Below are 22,804 nucleotides of genomic sequence, written 5' to 3'. Positions count from 1 at the left end.
CTTGAAGTAGCAGAGGATGCACATGGTAACCACAAGAGAGACAAGGGAGATTGAGTAGCCCACAGTGTAGATGATGCGCAGGCGGTCAAACACTTCCTTTTCTTCCTTCTGCCATTCCGGGGTGAAGAACGTGGCACAATCTGTGTAATTGGCCCATGTCTTGTTTGTGTTGGGTACCAATTGCCAGTTGCCATAGATTTCACAGTGTCTGTAGGCATGGCCATTATGGTTGAAGTCATAGATGTAGTCTGGACATGAGAGCCACCTTTTCATTTGGAGGACTCTGGAGCCAACAAATTATTCCATCCCATTCAGGCAAACAATGAATCCTAAATGCTTGGCTCTAAACTGCAAATCCCAGGATTCGTAACTAAGGCATTTAAAGTAGTAGTTTAGCACTATAATTGTGTGGTGTGAAAGAGCAGGTCTTTCAATGCATGTTGTGACCCTATTGTAGCTGAGAAGACATTTGACATTGGGAAGGCGTCTGTACACATATGCATATCTGCCACCCAAAATCTGTGGGGGGAGAAATATTAGTGCTGGGGGAAGTTTCTGGAAAGTGTAGTCTCCCGAAATAATTTTTCCAAGCTCTTCCCCAACAGCACTGAAGATGAGTGGCTCTACAGTGGTGCGATGTTGATCCCCACCCGTTGAGAACCAAAGAGTCCCCTGACATTCACCTAACAGAAGAAAGCATGTGGCTACCCTCCCTTTCCTTCACAGAGGAAGTACTGCTGTCAAGTATCAAAATGCCTTGCAATGTGTGAACTGATGTTGGCTGTCCTGGTAGCAACACAAAGCTCCCATCTGTAGAAGCACATGCTAGATTACAGTCCTCAAGTGGCCATCCAGCTTCAAAGCACAGCCAGGAATGCTAGACATAAATGCCAAATGGCACCTTCTTAGCATTATTGTGCCAAGGCTTGCAAGTATGGGCTACATCAAAACAAGGTGTTGGAGGCGGAATAGGTGGAGCTGTTCTTTTGCATACCCTCTCACTGTAATGATTTGGCAGAGACAGCTTACTTCAATTGCTGCAAATTGAGTTCAGAGTAGAAAACCAGTTTGTGTCCAATTCAGCAAGCAGGAAAGGAAGGAACTGAATCTTGCTCTTCCCAGTAGGTTCAGACAAAAGCAAACTGCTGCAACCTTTCCTAACCTGTGAGTTCTTCCTCTTGCCATTTTGACCACATTCCGATGTTATTTGGCCACGTGTTCTGGTTTTTTTCTGTAAAACGTTGGAGGGCATATATATATATATATATGTGGTTCTCAGGTGAGTTGCCAGTAGAAGTTTACCCAACTGGGCTCTCTGTCCCCTTTTCTTTTCTGCCTCAGGCAGCTGAGTGCAAGTGATGAGAAGAAGAGGCAGCGAGGTCTGTTTGTTTATCCTCCTTAGGGCTTTAAAGACATACTTTGCACTTGTCTCTCTCCTGTTGGGAAACATGGATGATTGCAGGAACAAGAACCGCCCACTCGCTCCTCACATGAAGCTAGTTAGAAATGACACAAACAGCAGGTGCCCAGAAGACAGCAGTAAGCAAAATTACCTCCATCTCTCTCTCTCTCTCTCTCTCTCTCTCTCTCCATATTCCTTGGAAAGCACCGAAACAAGCAGCCCCTGATACTTAATTTGCATGGAGGAGAAAACCTTCATCGGTAGGAAGAATACAAAGCATGGAAATGTTACTTATTCGCTACAACTTGCAGAATGTCTCAAGTTGGGGCAGTGCAGTCGGGTGATTAATTCTGCAAATATTGAAATAAATAGTTAAAGATCTTTTCTAAAACATTGGTTGATGTATTCACACATGAATGGCTCATATCTGCATATGGTAAGGATGGAACAGAAATAGATATTCACTGATTTTAAAAATAATCACAACTATCTGATTCATGGTCTATGGCGATACTATTGATGAAAGTATACATCCATCTTTTGGTTTTTTGCCATCACAAAGACAATTTTCAATTCAGCATCAGCTTAGTTATGTATGTGTAAGTAAGTATCGACTCATGGCTCGACCTCTGTTCCCGTCACCTTGATAGCCAGTAGCTGGGTCATGCAAATGAGGTCTGTTCAGGTGCCAGTCTGGGTACAAGGAGGATGCCATATCCAATCACTTCTCAAGGCTGTGACAATCAGAAGCAGGGTTCCTGCCCCAATTTCTTGTTGCAGAGGATATGTCATCCTCTTTGGGTCTAGTCAGCAGCTGAACAGACCACCTTTTCCCAGGCCAGCTGTCGGCAGTTAATTTAGAATGGGGGGCCCTTTAGATAGTTTTACAGTTTTGTGGAGAGAGTTAGAGAACACACAATAACTATGGATCTCTAACTGGGTTATGAATCCAAAGTTACAATACTGAATTCTTTGGTCTTGAAATGCAATATGAAACAATGACAGGAAGAAAACGCAGTCGGGACTGAAAGAAATGCAATGAAATCAAGACTTTGAGATTTTTGTGTGTGTGCGTGCATGTAAAATCACATGTTGCTTTGTCACATTTGTATCATAATTTGCCATGGGGTTGTAGGGAAGGGGCACTTCTCCTGCCTCCATCTATTATTTTTTAATGAACACATTTTCTGGTCACTGATGGCTTCTGTATCAGTTTTGTAGTGAATCCCATCTGGGTCTTAATCTAAACTTTAAAGAATTTATCTTATTTTGGGAATAGAGTTCAGCATCTAGGATAGAATCATAGAGCTGGGAGAGACCTCGTGGGTCATTCAGTCAAATCCCCTGCCAAGAAGCAAGAAAATTGCATTCAAAGCACCCCCAACAGATGGCCATCCTGCCGCTGTTTAAAAGCCTCCAAAGAAGGAGCCTCCACCACACCCCGGAGCAGAGTTCCACTGCTGATGGCTCTCATAGTTAGGAAGTTCTTCCTAATGTTCAGGTGGAATCTCCTTTCCTGTATTTATTTGTCGTGTCAGGACAACCAGTCAAATTATATTACATTTCTAACAGAACAAAGCAAACAAACAGACAAAATACAAAATTTGTGAGTTTGGTAGTTGATTAAATGTCCCTTGACCAGTATCTGGCCACTTGGAGTGCTTCTGGTGTTGCTGCAAGAAGGTCCTCCATTGTGCATGTGGCAGGGCTCAGGTTGCATTGCAGCAGGTGGTCAGTGGTTTGCTCTTCTCCACACTCACATGTCGTGGATTCCACTTTGTAGCCCCATTACTGAAGGTTGGCTCTGCATCTCGTGGTGCCAGAACGCAGTCTGTTCAGCGCCTTCCAAGTCGCCCAGTCCTCCGTGTGCCCAGGGGGGAGTTATGCATTTTTTCTCAGGAGGAGGCGGTAGTTCACAGTATCATAAGCCGCTGACAGGTCTATGAAGACAGCTCCTGTGATCTGCTGCCGTTCAAAGCCATCTTCTATGTGCTGAGTCAGGTTCAGCACTTGCGATGTGCAGCTTTTGCCTTTCCTGAAGGCAGCTTGCTGTGGGATCAGACATGGATCTATTTTTTCCGTAATTCTATGCAAAATAAGTCTCTCCAGAACTTTGTAGAGGTGGCACAACAGGGAGATTGGTCTGTAGCTTTTTGGTCTTTGCGGTCTTTGCCTGGGTTCAAGATGGCGATGACTCTTGCTTTCCTCCAGATTTTGGGGATATGACAGGATGCAGTGCAGTTGTTCATCAGCTCCAGCAACCAGCACCTTGCTTTTGGACCAAAGTTCTTGATTTGTTCCATCCGTAGATCATCCAGGCCAGCTGCTTTGCCATTTTTACATTTATTGAGAGCCATGTCCAATTCAGTAGATGTAAAGGGTTCATGAAGGTTGTCATTCTCAATCTCTGGTTGTCTGGCTATTGGTTTCTTTTCTATTTTGGTGGCAAAGTTGGGTTTCCTATTCTTCAAGAGTTGGTGTGCTATCTGATCTGCCTTTATGTTGGCATGGGTATTAGTTTGTGAGAGGTCGTTGCTCAACCATCTCTGCAGCCTCCATGCCTTCTGGCTTCTCCTGCCTGTGTCGACCTCTGTGATCAACTTGATCCACTGTTCCTTCTTGGCTTTAGAGATGGAGGACACAATGCTCTGCGCTGCCTGAAGAGCTTGCTCACTAAATGGGTCTTCGTTGTGGAGCCTGTAATAGTTTTCCAACAAGGCAGCTGTTTCAGGAGTAATGCCCTGAAGGTAGTTGGTTCAGCAGCCTCTTGGTATCGAGGCCCATGAGCAGGTTTTCACGATTTCAATAAAATGCTCGTATTCCTCAGGGATTGGCGCGGCCGATGTGATCATGTCATCTAACATGTCTGAGAATTTAGTCCAATCTGCCTTTCTGAAGTTGAATCTTCGTTTAAACCGAACTTCCTGAGGCCTTATAGTTGGGAACAGTTGGCATACTATTGGTCGGTGCTGTGTGTTTGGGATTGGTGGTCCCACTGATTTGGAGCATTGCTGTACAATGCTGTCACTCACAAATAAGAGGTCTGGGTTATAACCTCGGTGCCATCTCCCGCTGTTGTAGGATGGTGGGAGCTTGCTATCATGGATGAGTGATAGTTTGTGCAGTTCAGACCAGGAGAGGACAGCCTCTCCATTTTTATCCTCTTGGGCATAGCCCCATACGTGGCTATGGCTGTTGAAGTCACCAATTACTACCGCCCTTTGGTGCCTATCAAAATTCTCGGGGGAGGAGAAGCAGAACTCTTCATTTGGGGGCTTGTACACAGAGGTGATGGTGATGTTATTAAGCTCTACTGTTATAACCTCGATATTGTTTTCTTCAGTGTTGTGGGCACTGCTGACTTGGTGGCCTGGTTTGACAAAGACAGCGCTTCCATACTGCGCATGTGGTCTTTCCGCTACTAAGACCATTCCTGGAACTTTGGGTTGTTTCTGTTGTTCATCCCTGTGTGTTTCTTGGACACACAGCACATCGCATTTCTTATCCCGGCACAGCTCATAGAGCAGTTGCTCTTTGGCAGCCGACATGCCTTCAATGTTGATTGAGATTATTGTCATGGTCCTGAAAAGGTCAGTTGGTTGTTTTGCTTGCTTGCATGCATGCTGGTCACTTCTGTGGTGAGAGAATCAGCCGTCTACGAAGACGTTGCCCAGGGGACGGCCAGATGTCTTGCAATCCTGCGAGGAGGCTTCTCTCATGTCCTTTCCTGTAGTTTGAAGCCATTGTTCCATATCCTAGTCTCGGAACAATGCTCATATGCATTTCAGAGTAAAACGCAGAACAGATTCACTATCTCAGGAACGCTGCCACAGCAATACTGTATTACATAAGCAGCATTTAGATCTCATAACTATCATGAAAGGTGTGTGAAGTGTATAAAGATTATCATTTCTCTGCATGAGTGGTTAAGATCGTGACACCTTTGCTTTCTCATAGTTTAATATACTCAAACTTTATTTCATGCATAAAATTATGAAAAATAGTGTGCAAAAAATGAGCTATGTATATGACATGCATATGAAATAGCAATAGATTTCAAGTTTAGGTTTCAGTTCCATCTCCAAGATGTCTCATTATGAACATACAACTATTCCAAAGTCCTAAAAATCCAAAATATGGAAAATGTTTTGTCTCAAGATTTCAGGTAAGGGTCTAATGGATACTCAATATATATTTACCAGCTTCTTCTCAATCTCAGCTGTTATGGGGTGCAATGTTTAAATGTATAAACTGTCCTATCCATAATGACTAAAATAGGATAAAGGGAACTTCTACTCAAATGCAAATGCTTGTTTCAAGAGAAAGAGTTTGCAGCCCTCAGAGTTTGGACTTGGTGCACCTCTGGACTCAAAACACCAGATCTTGAAAGTAGCCAGTGAAGTGATTTCTAGCTTATTACATTAAAAGTATCATTAAGAAGCTAGTGACAAATGACATTTCTGTGCATCATATCTGTATATAGCTTATATTTAGGGCGGCTTGTGTTTAGCCATTATTTTATGTTTTATTTACAGTATTTATATTTATTTACAGTATTTATATTCTGCCTTTCTCACCCTGCAGGGGACTCAGGGCGGATTACAATGCACATATATATATATGGCCAACAATCAATGCCATAGGCATGCAATATATATAGATGATCACTGAGGCAATTTAACATCCCAGCTTTCTGGCTTCATGAGAGTATGCTCGATTCTGACTACAGGGGGAGCTGTCGCTTCACCATCCACTTGTGACACCGAGTTCTTGAAGGAGTACTTCCTCATTCTTACTCACGCTGCTGGAAGGTTTTATGGTGTTGTAAATTTGTTAAATTAGCCTTCCCGCATAAAGCAGTACCTAAATTTCCTACTTGACCGATGCAACTGTCTTTTGGGCTGCATAGGTCAACAGCAAGCTAGACTATTGATTTGACCCAGGCTGACTTTGAACTCATTACCTCTTGGTCAGTAGTGATTTAATGCAGCTGGCTACTAACTAGCTGTTGGCCTTCATGTTGTTTCTGACCTGTGCTGACCCTAAGGTGGCTTTTAGGGTCAGCACATTTCTTGTTAGTTAGATATGTTCAAAGGTTTGCCATTACTTCCAAGGATGAGAGAGTGTGACTTGCCCAATGTCATATTAAAGTGAAAAACTCTATACCGTATAACTCTATATGATATTCATGGTTTCATTCCCCTTCACACAACAGAATATATTCTCTTTTGACATTTTCTAGGTGCTCCAGTATGACTCTCTGGTATTCTGCAAGGCCTTCAATTCAATAGGATTTGTTATTTCCAGTTTTGTACCATACCATAGTATGTAATGGGGTTTTAGCAACTACAGATTTTTGTTCTGGTACCAAACTGCAATAGATAGCAAGGTCCCACTATACTATAAAATCATAAATTCACAAGCAACACTGCCTTTTTGACACCAGTTCCAAAGCATAAGTAATACTATGCTAGCTTTTCAAAGTTTCACTGGCTTCTTCATCAGGCAAAAATATTATAAACCATACAGGATAAATGTTTATGTGGGATTTTATGTACAAAAATGTCCACTACTTATGTGTGATGATCTAAATTTAGATTAATGCCAATTTCTACATGTTTTTATTTATTTTTGGTGTTCTGTTCAGGTATACTGGGAGCCAGTGTGGTACAGTTATTTTTACATTGGAGTATCACTCTGGAGACTAGGGTTTGAATTCGCTCTTGGCCATGGAAATCCAATAAATGATCTCAGGCAAGCCATATCCCCTCAGAGAAAATAAAAGGCAATCTCCCTCTGAACAAACCTTGCCAAGAAAACTCCTTGATTGATCACCTTAGGGTTGCCATAAGTCAGAAACAACTTGAAGGTACCCAATACCAAGAAGTGAAGCATTTGGCTGCCATAGAGATTATTTTTTCCTTTGCATGTAAAGGATGTAGGTCTTGCCAGAAGAAGCACGATGGAATTGTAGAAGGGTATTATTGATCACTAATCGCCTACACTATTGTTCTTGCCTGCTCATCTTGATCCTGTAAATCAGCTGTGCACTGGGACCATTTCAGATGGCTTTCTGTACCGTGGATGACTGCTGCTGGCTTTGCTCTAATCCCATTGCACAACCATATCATCAGGTCTGCAGCACATTCTTCACCTGATGTCCTAATTCCCCCTTAATAAATCTTTGGCAGCTGATGGCTTGTGGCAGAGTTACAACTGCTGTTTGGGTTGTTGCTCCAATATCCCATTGCTGTCATGCTCATTGCCATCACTGCATGTTGATCTCAGGCTTAATCCTCCAAAGTCTTTCTTGGCTTCTGTTTCTGATTGTTCAGGTACTTTGGATGTTTCAACATGGGGGATGCTTTTATTGCATACACACACTCACCCAGCCTTATTCCCAGAATTTTTACAGCATTTAGACCCCCTTTTTGGGGGGCTTTTAAACAGAGGCTGGATGGCCATCTGTCAAGAGTGCTTTGGATGTGATTTTCCTGCTTCTTGGCAGGGTGTTGGACTGGGTGATCCTTGGGGTCTCTTCCAGTTCTAAGATTCTATATGAACATACTGAAGAAAGAAGTTCATATGCTGTTTGGGTCATTTATTTGTAATTGTTTGAATTTGTCTGATGGTAATTAAGATCTTTTTGTTTATTAAAAGAAATTGAATTTTGTTATTGTGTGTCTTCATTCACATGTGAGCACAAACATACAAAACAACCCCCATATATGGGGTGGGTGGGGAGGGATACATTCCTGGACTTTGTGTCGATAAGTGCAACCACGGATAACATGACATGGTTTGGCATGATACATTTTGTTGGATGTGTATAAATAAAACTGTCCCATGGATACGGGAGTTGTATTGTACTGCATGCTCAGCTAACATGGCAATACCGGAATCTTTTTCAGAGAAGTGGCATATATGCAGTGGATTAAAGGCTGTCCTCAGACAAAAGGAAGGCATTATCTTACTGACAAGGATTCTGATAAAATCACATACATTGTATTATACCATAGACGGGAGTGTCCAAACTTTTAAAGCTTAGGACCAGTTCATGGTCCTTCAGCCTTTTGGGAAGCTGGACTGTAGTTTGAAAAAAACAAACAAACAGACAAAACAAAACAAAACATGAACATGTTCCTATGGACACTGCATATGCCTTATTTGTAGTGCAAACAGAAAAAAATACACAAAAGAACAATACAATATATAAAACGAAGAACATTTTAATCAACATAAAATGAACCAGTCCTTCAATGTGCTTCCTTTATTTTATCAGTTTTATACTTATTTATGCAATACTTTTGACACAAATAAGTAAACAAATGGGAAGTGTGGGCCTGCTTTTGGCTGATGTGAGAGTCAAGCAAATTAGGATTGTTGTTGTTGTGTGCCTTCATGTTATTTCAGACAGCGGCATATGCGGCCTCAGAATCTGGTGGAGTCTCCTTCTCTGGAGGTTTTTCAGCAGAAGCGGCATGGCCATCTGCCAAAAGGGCTTTGATTGTAGCAGGAGGGTTTATAGTTGCTGTCTGGCTCTCCCAATTTCTTCCCAAGGGAGGAGCCACAGTGAAGGGCGGCCTTTTTAGGAAATACGGGGAGGCAATGTGGGAGGGATGGAAAAAGGATGGGAGGGAGGGAAGCCAGACAGGTGCTCAGTAGGGCTGGGCAATTCATTTCGTTAATTTGTAATTCGTTAAAAAATTCGTTAATTTTTGAATTACAAAATGATTACAAAACTTATTTTTAAACCTGGAAGTGTTTTTAAATATCGCGAAACGGCAGGCGCCAAAAAATTTTGTATTTCCGTCCATTTCGGAAATACGTAAGATGGCTGCCTGGCTTGCTGGGAGCTCTCCTCTCTCGGCGCCGGCTGAGCAAGCGAGCGAGAGGGCGAGCAAGAGGGCGAGCGGCGAGCGAGAGGGCGAGCGAGAGGGCGAGGGCGAGCGGCGAGCGAGAGGGCGAGTGAGAGGGCGAGCGGCGAGTAAGAGGGTGAGCGAGAGGGCGAGCGAGAGGGCGAGAGGGAGGTCTCCTTCTCTTTCTTTCCTTTTCTCTTCTTTCTCTCTCTCTCACCTTTCGCAGGGGGGTTCTGAGCTCTCTTCCAAAGAAGGCTCACTTGCTTCCTCTTCTCTCTCTCTCTCTCTCTCTCTCTCAATTCGAGGCAGGAAACCCCTCCATCCTGCAGCCATCTACACTGCAGCCTGGATGAGGTTTGGCACCACATTGGCTCAATGCTGTAGCATCCTGGGAGTTGTAGTTTGGCAGCCTGGGAAAAAGAGCCCCTCCTGGAAGGAACCCATCCTAGCGAGAGGGCGAGAGGGCGAGCGAGAGGGCGAGCGGCGAGCGAGAGGGCCCGCCAGAGTGAGTGCCTGCCTTCCCTCAATAATAATTTCTCCTCCCTATTCTACTAAATTAATAATTAAATTTAAAAAATATTTAAAAAATATTGAAAAAAAAGGGCGCCATCTTTACAAAATGTTTTGTAAATATTTACGAAATTTCGTAAATACCGAACTTTTTTTTTTGGAAAATTTTGTAATTATTTTAAATATCGAAACAAAAAAACACCCCAATTACAAATCGATTTTAGAAACAAATTTTTGCGTTGTTACCCAGGCCTAGTGCTCAGCCTCCAGGGCCTGCTCTTCCCAGCCATGCAGCAACAGTAATGGCGACAGCAGCAGTGAGTGCCTGGGGCAAGCAGAGAAATTTGGGAGCCTTCCTTTGCAAAGAAATAAAGAAAAGTTGTGGGAGAGAGAGAGCGGGGGCTACTGGGACGGGATGCCCAAGGCCGGAACCATGCAAAGAGAAGCTATGCTCAATTGGGGTGAAAGGATGCAAGAGGCTGCCATTGCACCTTTTCCAGGGTCTGATACCAAGAAGGATGGATGGATGGATGGATGGATGGATGGAAAAAAGAGAGAAAGGAAGTCAAGAGAGGGAGGGAGGAAGGAAAGAAGCAAGGGAGTGAGGCCTGGAGAGAGGGGGGCATTTGAACAAGGACCACATTTGACCCCGGGCTAGACGTTGAACATGCCTGCCCTAGAGTATGGAAACCAGGCACGTAGGCGGGGGGGGGGGGGGGGGGGGGGGGGCTTGGGGGGCTTCAGCCCCCCCCCCCCAAATTCTCATGGTGGTCTGCGAAAAGGCCTGACTGGTACATTATTTAAACTGTTACGTTTATTCATATCATGATCTGATCACCATGCTCAATATATCTCATATGCATGGGGGTATTGGGGTAATGATACAAAAGGTTTGCTAGGGTAGACCCTCTTTCACTCAGACTCCCCCCCCCCCCCCCCCCGAATCAAAATCCTGGCTACGGGCCTAATGGAAATGTTACCTTTCTGGATGCTGGTTGGGGGATTTTGAGGATAGTTCTAAAAAGTAATGATCCCAAACTCTAACCAAACCTGTTCACAGACAGGAACACACTGATTTGTAGAGAAACCTGTAGCATTAGACTGGCAGACCATTATTTTAAGATTCCTAACAACAGTGATAAAGACATGACAGATAAAGAGTGTGAATTATGGTTCCTCAAAGAAGCAGCAAGCAGGGATGTCTTCGCCATGACATAGGGTAAATAAATAAATAAATTAATAAGCAAACTTTATTTATACCCCGCCACCATCTCCCCAAAGGGGACTCGGGCCAGCTAACATGAGGCCAGTTTGGCTATGAAATGGGTAAATTGCAGAGTCAACAATGGCCAACAATTCTGCCACACATTCTCTACAAATCCAGGCTTTCAGGTGGCATGTAACCTATCTGTGGACTTAAAAATGGTGGTCACATAAATGATATGACAGTTCTTCAGATGGCTTAGGCAGCTTTCTGAGTTGGTGTGATTGGGCAGCAGTGCTACTGAAATGGACACCATTTGAAATCAGCACTGGGTGTTTCATGTAGTTGAAGCTCTGTTAGGTACACAAGATAACTTAGCAAAATAGGCATAAAAAAAGAAAAGAAAAGAAAGTAAAAAATAAAGCAAGAAAGAAAGAAAGCATAAAAACTAGTCCCAGAGCATAAGGCAGAAATGGTAGGAATGAATTGCAAGGAAACAGCTGTGTGCCAGGGGAACATGGGAAGATCTTAAAGTCAATGCAGCAGAACATCAGATTGGATTGAGTTTCATGGGAGATTATGTGTAAGAATCCCCTTAGATACTGCACTTAGAGGCAGTGTTGTTTCCATGCGAGAAGTACAGACTTCAACATGTGGCTTAGCAATGATGAATTAAAGATTTCTATAGCTTGGTTCTGGAAAATGAATAGAGGTCTTCTAGAGCTTCGAAGCTTCTTGAATTAATTTAGGCTGGCTGTTCATATATTACAAAAGGCAGACTTCCATGGAAATAAAAAGCAGAAATAATCCTGGTTTGTAGATGATGTTTTCACATATTCTTACCTTGAATAAGGACACTTCAGCATCAGAGGATATTCCCTGTGAAGGCTAGTAGACTGGTCAGTTAGTATATTGCCTTGTAGTTGGCTTGGTTGTTGTGGTAAATTAGAAGACCTGAAGGCCCTGACATTTATCCAGAGTTGCTATTTTCAAGGGGCAACTCCTGTTGACTGAGTTACTTTAGAGAACATATAGGTCATGAACTTGAAGTAAAGGCATGCGAGTAGTATTCTGCCATCAGAATTCTTTTGCTCAGTCTCTACCATGAGATTCTCATATATACGTCTTTTTGAGAAGGTGCTAAGGTCATGCAGATGTGAAAGCCATGCAGATGTAAAAGCCATTATGGTTGAGCTTTTCAGGAAGAGTTTACATACAGATCAATCAATTCCTTTCTACTCCAGGCCATAAATCATCCTGACGTTTGGTGACCAGAGAGCAGGAGGCTTATATATCTCCTTGCCCATCTGCCTAACCTTGTGTAATTCTCTCCAAAATGTCATGAATGCTGCATAATTCCAAATATTCACAAGAATAACACAAGATGAAAAGGAAGGTAATATTAATGTAAATCAATTTAGCCTGCATAATGTATTTTTGAATTTAGTATTCATATTTCCTTGATGCAAAATTTTTAATTTTCACGGTACACAGTAGACAGTAGAGCTCTTCTTAAATACACATCCGTTACCAATTTATAGATGCTTTTATATTGCTTTTCTGAAAGGGTTTTTGCTATCTGATGAAAGAATAAGAACCCTGGGTATTCTGTTGGCTAGATGAAGAAAATGCATGCAGAAACATGAAAAGTAATTTCAAATATGAAGTAGAGGCTGGGGAAGTGAAAATCAAAATACTGGTCCTGATGGGGGAGATACCTCCCTTGAATCTTAATGACAATAGCACATCTTAGGTGGTATTTCATGATTGTTTGCTTTTATATCTGATAGATGTCAGTGTTTTTCAAGGGTGTCTTGTACCACTGCAAATGTGTGAATTTATCAGAGAAAATCCTAGTAACTTTCCTAGAATCACAGACCTGGGACACTATGGGCAATCAGGTCCAATTCCTACTCAGTGTGAGTGACTATTCCCAGCCCCCTTTTGCAGTGCCATATAATCCAGATTATCAAAGCAGATAAACCATATTATCTGCTTTGAACTGGATTATATCAGTCTACACTGCCATATAATCCAGTACAAAGCAGATAATCTGGATTTTATATGGCAATGTAGAAAGGGCCTAAGATGTTGGTGTCTGCTTGCTAAGAGTAAAATGCTTCTTACTGCCTGGGGGAGTCCTTTGTCCACCAAGAGGAAAAGTGTTCTTGCCATACATCAAGGAAACCACTGACCACATAGGGAAACTGATGACAAAACACAATTTGCAAACTATCTACATACCCACTAGGATAATCCAACAAATGCTAGATTCAGCAAAGGACACGAGGGAGCCTCTCACTTTGCTAGTACTTTCTTCATTTAACAACATTTCCTGCCCCTAATGTGCAACCCACCTGGCAGGTGCCAGCATGTGTCCCCACTGTCCATTTAGTGGACAGAGAGGGCAAAAAAATTATCAGGAGAGTTTCCACTGAATTTTTTGTATCTGGATGTATGTCCTCCGCATATTCCAGAGGATCTCAATAAGATATGAGGCCCCTTCTACACTGCCATATAATCTAGATTATCAAAGTAGTTAATCCACATTATCTGCTTTGAATTGGATTAAATGAGTCTATACTGCTATATAATCCAGTACAAAGCAGATAATCTGGATTTTATATGGCAATATAGAAGGGGCCTAAAATGTTGGTGTCTGCTTGCCAAGAGCAAAATGTTTACCATGAATGTAAACGTTTGCTTAACCTTTATTGAAGCAGCATATTTAGGAGATAAAATACTATGCCCAGAGATTCAATGATTGATTTGTCAGTGTTTCTGAAATGTCAGAAAACAGCAATACTGTTGGCTGCCAGAATTACACCAACAAAGGGAGTTGCAACAGCATGGGTGATGCAACGATGGAGTGATTTAGTTGCAGGCACTGTGTCAGTAGGGAGATGGGAACTTAGGAAACCATCTTTCTCAAGAGGGGAAACCACCCTGTTGGCTGCCAAGCTGCTTGGGATCCAGCTTGGCAGCATTCTCTGGCAACAGAGAGCATTGTCTTCTGGCTCTCTTCTCTACTATGAACCCCTCAAACAGCACCTTACACTACTTTAACAAAGTGTTATACCAGTGTAAGAGAATTCTGGCTGATATCAATGCCAAGTCATTCCTAGGACTGCCAACTGGCCTAAAAGCAAATTGTTCCAATTATACCTGTTGATATACAGAAATCAGCATGGCATGGAAATATGCATTACAAGTAAGGGACTGCAAAAATGTTGCAATGTGTTATTTTTCCTTGCAGGAACACGTGAGGCCAGCAATTCCTACCAAACAGAGGTTCTACTCTCTCAATCCCCAATTATTTTAATTTCCTTTGGGAAATTAAAGTAGTGGAGGATTTTTTTTTACTCCAGCTAGCATCGAAAGAACAGCAATGGAGTAAATACTTTTGGCAGACTACAAGTGACTATGCTGGAAAATTCAAAGCAACTTTCCTAAGCTGTGTACCGGATGACTCTGAAGAAATAGAGGGTTTGCTGGGATGGCGCAGTCTTCTCTTCCTTTGATTAAGAGTAAAAAGGTACAAAGAGTCAGGTCTGTTTTTCCCTGCTGTTCTCAGGAAATGCAGACCTGTCTCATGGGGCGAGGAGACTTGGCCTAATGCCTCTGACCTCGGTGTGCACAGCACTCAGGCATTGATTGCAAGGCAAACACCTGCTGCGGCCACAGCATGTCCTCCTCAAAGGACAGCGATCTTCAAAAGCCCCATCAAGGACAGGGATCGATTCTAGGCAAAGTAGGCTTCATTTTCCCCTGGATGTGCAACAACCTTCTTTAGAGCCTGTGGCTGAACTTGAAAGCGAACAAGCACAGCCCTCTCAGGGGACTATATGTGACTGGGAGCAATGAATGGAAGAGTGGGGGACTTGGGATGGAAGGGCAGCAGAGCAAGCAGAGAGTGTTTCATCTGTTGGAGAAAACACGGCAACTGTTTACAAGCAGTTCCCACATCTGTGTCTAGTTGACACCAGCACACAGTGTAAGTCTGCCGCTTCAGCTGATTTTGTGCAGTATGTTAAGTACTGCAAATAAATGATGCATTTTGTCCCTTCCTGGATGGCTCAAGACCCTACACCAGGGGTCCTCAAACTAAAGCCCGGGGGCCGATTATGGCCCTCCAAGGTCATTTACCCAGCCCTTGCTCGGGGTCAACCTAAGTTTGAAATGACTTGAAAGCACACAACAGCAGCAGCAACAACAATCCCATCTCATCAAGGTGTTGTTGCTCCATCTTCCATGCTGAGAAACTTTCCTCTGATCAGTGTCCTTAAGGGCGCCTTTATTACCTTCTCGTTAAAAGCAGTACCTATTTTTATCTATTTGCATTTCTACTTTTGACCTGTTGATCATTATTTGCATTTTAAATGCAACTTGCAGTAGGAAAGAATAAGGGGAGAGGTTATTGACTTATGAACTTCATTTGCGCTCCTGGAAGCAGCTAAATGCCCTCCACATGTTGTTGACTGTGCCTCCATCAAATTTAGCCGGCATAATGAGTTGCAATGAGTTGCAATCCCACAGCATGTTTTTTTTTTTCCTGATATGTCAAGTGCTGTAAAATCTGGACACAATCGGATTTGCAGAATGACAACTGCAACCATCTCAGTCCATGAATTCATGTTTTATGGGAGTACTTGGAGAGGCATCAAAGGGATAGTACTGCTATTGTTTTGTGTTAGCGGCTTTGTGCACAATTGGTGGAAAGTTAAATTACAAAAAGTTTTGTTAAAATAAGTCCCTGTCCAATTCCAGATTTCTGGCCATGCTATTCATCAATATGGCCATTTCATATCCTCCAACAAATCACAGATGGAAACCATGGACATGTGTGGTCAAGCAGCATCAGTGTGTGGTCAGGATGGCAAAGGAAGAACACACAAGCTAGGAAAGACGGCAGCAGTTTGCTTTTGCTTGAGCTTACTGGGAAGGGCAAAATTTCACCCTTTCTCCTCCCATCTAAATTACCTGAATTAACTGAGCTCATTTTGTAGAAAAAAATGGATGAAATAAAAGAAAAAGAGAAACTGGGACATTTTTAAAGAGGATGAGAAAGTGGAATGATGGGGATTAACAAAACTGTGAAAGTTGGAGAGTGTGCTGTTTCTCTTTCAAAGAACTAAGGATAAGAAGCAATATAAGTGACTTACACTTGGATTTTAGACTTTCCAGGGCCAAGGCTAATACTATATCTTCACAGCATGAGTGGAGATTTGTTTGCATTATATGCCATTCGTGAAATCGTTACATTTCCTTCTGAATTGTTCTGCTTAGGTATAACAATTTCTGAGAAGCACTCTCCCACGTTTCCTAGCTACAGCAATGGATATAAACAAATAGTTTAGTATTACTAAAGAAAGAGAATTGAAGTGGCATCAATTTCCTTCATGGGCTGTCTTACAAAAAACTAAATAAATCCATGGTTGTCCATGATAATACTGCTGGGAGCTTTGCATTCAGCCTTTGTACATAAACTAAAGGGTGTAAGAACAAATACTATCAACACACATATCCAAAACAATTTAGTCAGATGTGTGACAGAATATCCATGTACTACAAAATGAGCACATAATGGATGAAAAAGAAAACACACATTGATGGTCCTGTTACTGTATATATAACAATATATCAATGGTAACCTGACTGACAATGAGTTTTATTCAAGCATTTTATTTGTGCATATATAATCTTGAAGTATAAACACTCAAAGAAAATATCATTTATAAATAGAATAAATATACATGCTATTATCATAACTTGATCAAATACATCTAGATCACCCATGTGAGTTAAGCCTGTATCTTGGGAAGTCTGGCTTGGTTATGGTGGTCCACACTCTCATTACATCCAGGATAGACTACTTCAACACGCTCTATGTAGGGTTGCCTTTGAAAACTGTTCAGAAGCTTCAAATACTCCAATGAGAGGCAGCTAGGTTAATAACTGGGGCAGCATACAAAAAGCACACAATTCCCATGTTGCATCAGCTCCACTGGCTGCCAGTTTGCTACTGGGCACAATTCAAAGCTCTGGCTTTGGCCTATAAAGCCCTAAACGGCCTTGACCCAGTTTATCTGTCCGAAATCATTTCCCTCTATGAACTACCTCAGAGATTAAGATCTTCTGGGGAGGCCCTGCTTTCGGTCTCGCCACCGTCACAGGAATGATTGGAGGGGATGAGAGAGAAGGCCTTCTCAGTGAATCCCCCCCCCCCCCCACCTCTGGCTATGGAATTCCCTCTCTGATGAGATTAGATAAGCCCCCTGTCCCTGTCCTTCAGAAAGATGGTAAACACTTGACTGTGGGACCAAGCCTTTGGGACAGTGCAATAAGGCAATAATTGGAAACCCACTCTGCTGACCAGAGCTGGAATGGTTGTTTTGAGATGCTTTTAAGCAATTGATTTTAAAGTAGATATTGGTGTTTGTGTATATTTATAGTTTATTTTATGTTCTGGCATTGAATGCTTCCATATATGTTGTGCTCTGCCCTGAGTCCCTTCGGGGTGAGAAGGGTGGAATATAAATGTTTTAAATAAATACATAAATAAATGTAAGTGCAACTTTTGTGGATGATGTTTGTTTGTGAATGGCTTATTTTAAATAGGATACCACTGAGTGATGTGATGCAAGACCAGAAGTTTGAAACAAAAACTTTTTATATGTGTTTGTCTAGAGATCTGAAGACACTCCCCCACATTTTGGAATATTCTTGCAAAAGGCCATTGGCCCATATTATTTTCAAAACTCTTTGTTCATTAAAAAAAGATTTTACTACCCCCAAATCATTTCTAAAAACTATATAAGATTAATACATTGATATAAGTATATAAACTGTACCAGAGCCATGCATGATATGGTGGTTTGAACATTAGGTTATAACTTAGAAGACTTGCATTTGAATCCATGTTCAGTCATAGAAACCACCTGGGTGATTATGTGTAAGTCACAATGTAGTAGACTCCAAAGAAAGCAATGGTAAAACCCCTCTGAATAAATACTATAAAGAAAGCCACACAATAGGGTCACCTTAGTGACCATATGTCAGAAAAATGACTTGAAATCACGCAACAAGTATATAATAACAACTCACACACATTTTAGACTTGGCTTTCTTTGCCAAGTTCTTTTTGTAGGACTTTGCAACAGGTACCTTCTAGTCTTCTTACTGTTGTGGAGAACTAAAATGGACAAAATGATTTTCTTCAGGAAAAAAAACATGTTTTCTCTCCTCTCTGGCTTCAAAATTTTAGAAAATTTTACGTCTCTAATCAGTTTTGAGAGTTAAACATAATTCTATACATCTCTATTAGAAGTAAATTTCAATAATCCCAACAATCAATAATCTGAGGAAAGTTTATAGCAGTGGCTCTCAACCTGTGGGTCCCCAGGTGTTTTGGCCTACAACTCCCAGGATTTCAACCTGCAACTCCCAGGATTTCTGGGAATTGAAGGCCAAAACATCTAGGGACCCACAGATTGAGAACCATTGGTTTATAGTATTGTATTGTTAGTTTCTTTTCTGAAACAATACTGCAATCAAGTGTATCATTTTTTTAAAAAAAGTTGTGCCATTGTAGTCCATCAGGCTTAGCGCACAGTCAGCTAAACCTATGGCCTGTTTCTGCTGAAAATTGCTCTGATTCTGTTGATGAATCAGGTTTTCATTCAATATTTGCATTCTCCAAATACTGAATGAAAGGTATAAAGGACTAATGCATGACCTTTATACCTTTCACATTACCTGGACTTAGATCACAGGACTGCTGAAAAAGTAAAGAAGTCTAACTCAAAAAAATCCTTTTTTTTTTTACTTGAGAGAACATCTCTCCAAGAATTTCTATGTCCTGCTGGAGGCTGACCATAAAATTGTGCTGGAGGACTTAGAACTTCCCAAAAAGGCATTCTCTCTAGAAATCTCTAGGCCCTCTGCATGATGCTTAGAGATACCTAGAGATTTCTAGGGAGAACATTTTAATCAAATCTGTGAATAATCAACTCCGCAAAAGTCAGACCCACAAATGCTGAAGGCTGACAGTATATTGCAACTCTTTTGGAAATTTCCTCTAATGCTTTCAGTTTTAGGACTTTATTACATGAGCCTGCTGTGCCACTGCAATTACACTAGTTTAATTATGGAACCATATTGGTTTGGTAACAATCTTTACCATGTATTGTCGAAGGCTTTCAGGGCTGGAATCACTGGGTTGTTGTAGGTTTTTTGGGCTACAACACACACACACACACACACACACATTTATATAAACCCAGTTTTCCTAGTTCCAACAGACTTCACAACCTCTGAGGATGCTTGCCATAGATGCAGGCGAAATGTCAGAATGCTTCTAGAACATGGCCATATAGCCCGAAAAACCTACAACAACCCAATCTTTATCATGCTTATTCTGCATTTAGTGCTTTAGTGATGCTTTGGTGATCCATTGTTGCCTATGGAGTTTTTTTATTCACTGTGGCCATAACTCCACTTTCTGACCCCTGCATACATGCCTTTTGGGGGCTGTTCACCTCTCCCTTCCAAGAAGCAACAGCAGTTCTTCCACATGAGAATAAGTCTTCCTAAGTGTCCAGCTCTTCCGGGAGATCATAAGCCAGAAGCACCAAATCTACAATAATAAATGGTCAGAGATTAAGAAACCATCAATCAGAACAAAGTTCAACTAGAGAAGTCCATGAGTAGACCAAGGGTCGTAAATCCAAGACATTCAACAGCAGGCTCTGGTAATCAAGAGGTGGACTGAAGCTGTATTCAGTTACAACAAAGTTGATGCTAGCCCTTTTTTTTTAATCAGTCCTCATCTTAGCCATTGCCCTCATGTCTGATAGTATTTAGAGAGCACATTTCACAGTTTTGGGGATGTAGCCTTTTGCTGCCACTGAAGGTCTTACAAGTCTTTCCTACCGTCTACATTCATAGCACTTTAAAAAAAAGAAAAAAGAAAAAAGAATGGCAAGTGCATTCTCTCTGTCCATTCAACAAAAAGAATAGAAAGCTACAGAACTGTGCAACTATCAGGGAAGCAGATACTTGTACCTCATGACTTTCCATGACACCAGCATTTATAATAGTGTTGAAGCAGTGCTTAGTGAAGTGGTGCTTCCATTCTGCTGTCATGACACACTACGATAATGCTCGTCTTCCACTTTAGGTAACATACTTTACAAGGCTCATTTTCAATAAGGCCAACAGAGCTATGACTTGAGGTGGATTTTCATGTGAAATGATCACAGCAAAGGGTATGGGGTTTTGGCTCAATGATTGTAGTGTTCTCCATAGGGCCCTTTTCTACAGTAGAAAGTTGTTCAGAAGCAACAAGACTCTCTCATTAAGTCCAGTGATTTTCTTATAATGTGTGACTTGAGGCCTTGCCAGTTGGAGGTTTTTGAGAGCAATGTTCTGACAATTAACATAGAGAGCACCACAATGAACTGTGGGGTTTCCACACTGAAAAATTATAGCACTGCTTTAAGTTCTCTAGCTCAATCCTATGGAATTCTTTGATTTGTAGTTTTGCAAGGTTTCTATATTTCTTTGAAAAACAACCTCATCAGATGGAGGTTGTTTCACTGCCATATGCCAGTTCAGCGATCAGCTAGCCATGGAACCCACCAACTTTCATCCTATGATGTAATACTACTCCCAGTGGGGCTCCATGAGTAAACTATAGTGGAACTGATGTATGTGGGATGGGGCAATGAGTGAGTCAGGTGATGTGGGGAATTGGGCAATGGGTTCCCCACACTCCCCGGTGGGAACTGTCAGATTTGCCATGATATGTGGAGATTCTGGCAGCCTGTCTGATGAGGTCAAAAGAGTGCTAGTGCCTCGCCAAACTACAAATCCTGGGATTTTTACAATGGAATTATTGACAATAAAATGGTGTTAAACTACTGTGGATATACTGTGAGTTGGGTCTAAACTTCATTGCATGTAGGCTATGATTCAACATTCCCTTGGCATAATGTAAATACCCACATGTGGCAATGTGCTATGCTAGTACCTTACAACCTTCATACAGAATAGTAGCTAATTACTGCTATTTTTATTGCTGCTTTGGTGATCCAAAGCAGCGATAACAATAACAATAATTAGCTATTGTTATGCAATTGCAATTGAAATACACAATGTGAAAAAGTGTGATGTGCAATCATATAGTGCAACACACTATTGCAATTGAAAACCACAACATCACTGTATGCTCTACTGCATTTCCACTGCTGTCAGGAGAATATGTCTTTTCTGACATGGCAAATAATCAATTTTTCGTGTGTAGCATGACTCACTAACAAATGCCATCTAAAGAGTGCAGGCATTGAAATCAATGGGGCCAATGTTGATCCTAATTAACTCAAGTTATATTGATTTCCCTGGATTCACTCTATACAAGGTAAAATCCAACTCATAGACATTTAGCACATCTAACTTTGATGGCGGATTCACAGCAATATTATTATTTTGCCACTGAATGTATGTTTTAAAAGTTCAGGATGAAGGCACACATAGGAATTTGTGTGTGCATCTGATAAATTTGCAGGTATGGAGTAGGCTATAATATATGAAAAATGAAGGCATATAAAACATGTTTAGTTTGAATGAAATGACTCTAAAATACAGCAAGATTTCTAATTTTTACTGAAGCAGACTAGCATAGCTTTATTGTGTTATGTGCCATCAATTTGGATTCAACTTATGGTGACCTATGAATGAGAGCTCTCCATTACCCAGTCATTAGTCTTGCATTTGGAGAGCTACGGCTTTCAACATTGAATCAATCCATCCTTAATATAGTGTTCATCCTTCCTTACTGCCTTACACTATGTCAAAAATTATCATATTTTCTAGTGAATCATGTTGCATCATGATATGTCCAAAGAATAATAGCCTCAGTTTGTTTGCTTTGACTTTTGGTGAGAAGTCAAGCTCAATTTGCTCTTGAATCCACTCATTTGTCTTTTTGGCAGTCCAAGATATTCCTAGAACTGTCCTCCAACACTACATTTCAGATGAGTTGGCCTGTTGGCTTTCTTCCCTGTCCAGCTTTCACAGCCATACATAGATATTGGCATGGAAATACTAGCTTTGGTATTTAATAATGTATATTTACATTCAAGGATCTTATATATCTTACAATGGATGGATTTTGAATTATGACTTTGGACTTGGAGATGGAGTTGTCTCTTTTAAATGGTCTTTTTAACTTACAATGATGTCTTAATTAATGTAACTGTATTTTTCTTATTGTTGTTGGCATCTAATGGTTGCCGTTTGTAGGCCGTCCTGAGTCCTCTTCTGGGGGTGAGAAGGACGGAATATAAATGCCTGAAATAAATAAATAAATAAATCCCTTCATAGTTGCCTTTTCAAGTCTTTTACTGATTTTTTAACTGCAGTGTACAATATGATGAACTAGCTACCGACCTGGAAAACAATAACAACTAAGAATATGGACAACTACAGCTTAAGATCCCTAGTAGCTCTGTATGACTGGAAAAATTACTTTTTTGAACTACAATTTGCAGGGATGCCAGCCAAAACATTCATTCAGTTATTGTCCAAAGAAAGTAGCATTTCCAAAGCTTTATATAAAGCCATTGTGTGCTCAAAACCAAACTCTTCTACAGAGCTTCTATGGTCCACACTTCCATACAGTATGGCTATTTTCCTCTGATGTCCTCCTCAAAATGTCAGCTACATTATTTGTTTTCCATTTTGAGGGAAAGTGCAAAGGAAAGGAGGAGTATTTTGTGAGTAGTGTATTGGTTTAAGCATTGGACTATGATTCCATAGACCAGGTCTGAA

Source organism: Anolis sagrei, chromosome 1, assembly GCF_037176765.1.
Source record: "Anolis sagrei isolate rAnoSag1 chromosome 1, rAnoSag1.mat, whole genome shotgun sequence".
In the NCBI taxonomy this organism is placed as follows: domain Eukaryota; kingdom Metazoa; phylum Chordata; class Lepidosauria; order Squamata; family Dactyloidae; genus Anolis; species Anolis sagrei.
The sequence above is the reverse complement of the archived record's forward strand: the minus strand, read 5'-3'. Positions refer to the sequence as shown.